Source organism: Passer montanus, unplaced genomic scaffold, assembly GCF_014805655.1.
Source record: "Passer montanus isolate IOZ18808 unplaced genomic scaffold, ASM1480565v1 scaffold5, whole genome shotgun sequence".
In the NCBI taxonomy this organism is placed as follows: domain Eukaryota; kingdom Metazoa; phylum Chordata; class Aves; order Passeriformes; family Passeridae; genus Passer; species Passer montanus.
The window spans coordinates 6,484,094-6,488,475 of record NW_024369929.1 but is presented as its reverse complement, the minus strand read 5'-3'; positions in this window follow the sequence as shown (position 1 = coordinate 6,488,475).

The window sequence follows — 4,382 nt, the reverse complement described above, 5'->3', positions numbered from 1 at the left end:
TTAGGCTGCAGGTGGGTGCCCGGCGCGGCGGCTGCGCAGCGCGGCCCCGGCCCTGCCGGGCACGCTGGGACTCGTAGTCCGGCGGGGCCGCGGGCACCGGCAAGCGGCACCGGCCCGACGGCAGCGCAGCAGCGGCTGCAGCTCCCGCAGCTCCCGCAGCTCCCGCAGCTCCCGCAGCAGCGGCCCTCCCGCCCCCGGCCGGGCCGCCCTCCCTTCGCCCTGCCCTGCTCAGCCCTCTGTGTGCCCCAAGCCTGCCGGTGAGGTCCCAGCTAACCCACATGTCGCCTTTGGCTTGGCACCATGCAGGCTGAGCCTTGCCCGACACGGCTCACGACAGACCGCGCTGTGCCCTGGGTGCTGTGCCGGCCGCGGCCACCGCCCTGCCCGGTTCCCGGTCAGCGCTGGGCACGCGTGCCGCCAGCTGGTCCCAGAGAACGCGGTTTGCTCCTCTCAACACCTGCTGCAAACCGAGCCAGCCGAACAGGTCCTGCAGCAGAAACCTGCTGGCCCTCACCCTGAGTCAAGATGTGTCACCCCAGGGAGCCAGTTTTGGAGTAGAGGGTGCTGGTCTCTGAGACCATTTTGATGGTTTCCCTTTCTTCTGTTAATTAGTATTGGCAAGTCAATTTTATTTGTTCTATTATTCTATAGTAAGGTTAACCTTTTGTTGAAATTATATATAATATTATTTGAGGGAACCCCTTTTAATTAAGCATGTCCATAAATTAATTTATCAGAATGCTTTCATGGGGTGTTGTGATTTAGTTGAACAGAGGCCCTTGGTTCTGAGCACTAAGTGATGAGACACAAGCAGCAGAAAAGCTGTTCCAGTGGTTGGGATGTCTTTAAGTTTCATTTCACATTGGCAGGAAAAGAAGACATTGCCTTGTTAAGAAGCAGATGCTGCACTAGAGTTGAATTTTCCTGCGGGAAAAAAGTACAACTAGGAAACACCAAACCTGCCAAACACCTCAGGTGTCTGTAGCAAGACCTAGAGCAGAAAACTCAGGCCACTATGAGGGGCTGAAGGGTCACGGTGGGGGTTTTGCCACTGCTGCTAAGGAAAACACCTGTATCCACAATAGTATGCAGAGTGTAGAAAAATCCTCCAAAGCTGCAGTTACCTGCTTGGAACCTCCTTGCCTCAAACTTTGCATAAAATGGGATATCCAGCCATAAGTTAACAGCTTTTTGCCAAACATCTAAAATGTTATCAGAGCAACAGAAATGGGAAATAATCAGATTCATTTATTCCACAGTCTTTCCCTTTCCTTCCCTGCATTCAAAGAAAACAGGGTTTGCATCTGTGGTTTTGTTTGTTCAGTCCCAGAAGCATCAGGGAAGCTGAACCAAATTGCTTTGAAATCTTCTGCTCTGTAACTTGGTGGCTCAGGCTGAAAAGCAATATTTTGACACAGATCAAACCCTCTTTTGGGATTTAATCTTGGTCTGTAGGATCAGGGCTTGAATGAGTCACTCATAATTATACAAATACTGGGAAAGGGAAATGTGTGCTATCTACACAGAGTGAAAGTTAACATTAGGGTATTTGTTTTTTGATAAACTTCTACAAGTTTTTTCACTCAGATTTTCCTGTCACGCCTTAAAATGTATTTATTAGGTTGATATGAAGGAAAATAAATCCTTCCATGCTGCTTTATATCTGATGACAAATTCACTTCGTATTACTTTCTGTTAAAAATGTAACAATCCTCTGCAATGAGTATAGAGCTTGGCTGAAGTCAAGGTTCTGTTCTTCTTTGGCTGTGGTTTCATGTTTCTTTCTTCCTTATACCTCATGCATGGAATTTGCAATCAAGAAATTAGAAATATGATCAGTTTCTGTTTAAGAAAAGGTGCAGGTCACCTGTATTTACGAGGCATTCCAACAAAACCATACACCATGAATAGATTAAATGCAGATGTACTAGATAATCTTTCATTCTTCCCAAACTGCAACATTAGAAGACAAATGTATTCAATACAATTCATGAATCTGAGCTCCATCCCATGCCTGGGCTGCAGGAGATCCATTTATGGGCTATGCCTGCTGTGATACATTTACATCAAATGCCTGTGGCCACCTGCACTGACCACATTTCCCATGTGTGGCTTTTCCCAGGCTGGCACATCTGAGAGGGGAGGGTAAGGTCCCAAGAAGTCCTTTTTTCCCCTGGCATAGCCTTTTAATTTTATTTTATTTTTATTTATGTATTTGACCTGTTGAAAGAAGTGCAGTGGCAGAGTAAACACCCTAAGGGTATAACACAAAAGGGGACAACTACTCTTGAAAAAAATGTACTCCACTCTGGGGGATGCCTTTGAGAGCTGGGATCCCGTGGATCCCAAAACAATGCATTTCCTGGCTCAGCCTTCCCTACACCCAGTGACAGTTTGTTTCAGAGGCTCTGTGGTGAATGCAGCCTAAATGTTTGGCATTTTTCCAATTCTGTCTAAACTGGGCTTGCTGCCAGCAGGTTGTACCAGTAAATCATTAACTGGGGCACCCAAAAGCAAGTTTTATTTCGCTGAACTATGTGTGGCCAAAATGTGGTCAGTTGTTTCAAAATGTTTGTGGCATTTTTAAAATAAAAAGCCACAGGGGCTGTTGTTTTCATCTGGTTTTCTTATGACACAGATTCTAAGTCTTTGCTTAATTAATTCCTGCTAGAACTGGAGCTTGTCTTCTAGACAACATCTGGACTTGATTACTGTGTGCTGCATGTTTTGATTTCTTCTCTTAAAGACCAGATATTGATCAAATTCAGTGACTTGTGAATAAAACCCCCTGGTTCAATTCCTGATCAGCAAATTCCAGACCTAGGGTGGAGAAAATAATTGACTCTTGGTCACATGTAAAATTACTGAATTGGGGAGATACTTTTGAAATGGTCTGGAAAGAAAACCAGTCTATGTGAGCAGCCTCCATTCATATGATCTTGATGGTTCAAGTCTTAAAATGTTGGCCAGCAGCATTTCAACTGGTCAATCCCCAACTATATTTGGATTGGAAGTTTTTTTGTTGCATTGCTTTGATAGCTAATAGGATTTTCTTGGACTGTTTTATAAGGTGAGGTACAGTAAAACATTAAATAACACTATGGTCAAGTCCTCTGTTATTTCATCCAAACTTGCTTCCTGTGAACCCTTCTACATCCTTAGCACAATAAATCCTGAATAAATGCATTTCAATTTAGACACTGCATTTGCTATGGTAGCAACACTAATAATAAATATCTGTGCCAGTTAATTTGCAGCAGATATCCAGCTGAAGCACAATTTTCATTTTGTGGTTGTGGAAGGTGAGACACAGAACAGATGGCTATTTGAAGCCTGGGGCCCACCTGGCAGGCATGCCAGGAACAGGAACAGGCTGAAAGGTGGAAGGGGTTGCCACAGGACACATCCCATGTGAATTCCCGAGGCAAGAAGATATTTCTGTCTCAAGTCACATACTTTGAATCAATATTCTTCATTTTTACCACATCAGCACTGTGGAGAGTAAGTATGTTACGTTTTAATCAGCTTAGGATTATGTTGGAGGCTTCTTTTCCTGCTGTGCTCAGCTCAGTGACCAGCAGTGAGGAGCTCTGTGCTGCATCTGCTCTTGCTGTGCATGTGCAGTTTCAGCACCAGTTTGAATTCCACTGCTGTCCAGGTCCCTAGCCACATTATAAACCTTTAAAAAATTGTATACAGAATATTGTTTGCTAACACGTGGTGCTTAGTAGGTAGCTGAAACATCCTCAAAATCCTGATTACGCACACAGCAGCACACAGGGCACCTTGGTGGTGGGACTCCCCGTGTCAGCAGGAGCGCTGCAGGAGCTCTGCCCGCAGCCTCCCAGGAGCAGCGCTGTGTCCCCGTCCTTGTCCCTTTGCTCAGGGAGTGACGGGGCACTGGAGGCCCCTGCGCGGGGACCCGCCTGACAGCCCTCAGGGGAGGCTGCATGTTTTGAGCAGACGAGAAACAAAATGCGGGCAGAGGTGCAGACGAGGAGCCTGAGGTGGCCAAAGGAAGAAAGAAGCCACACGGGAGATGTGGCAGGCCGTGGAGCGCCCTGGTACCCGCGGGCTGGGCGGCGCGGCGCGGTGCCCCGCGGCAGCGCGCTCCGGAGCGGCCGCCTCACGGCCCGAGGCTGGGCTGAGGGACCCGCGGATCACCCCGATCCACCGCCCTGCCGGACAGCGGCCCCTTGCACAGCCCAGCCTGCTCAGAGCGCAGAGCAGTGGCCTCGAGCACCTCCATGGCCGGGGCCGGTCCCCGGACAGGGACAGTGACATGGACAGGGACATGGACAGGGTCCGGGACCGCCACCAGCCCCGTGCGGGCCCCGCCGCTCCCACGGCCCCGCCCTCGGCCGCGCGCAGGCGCGGGGACG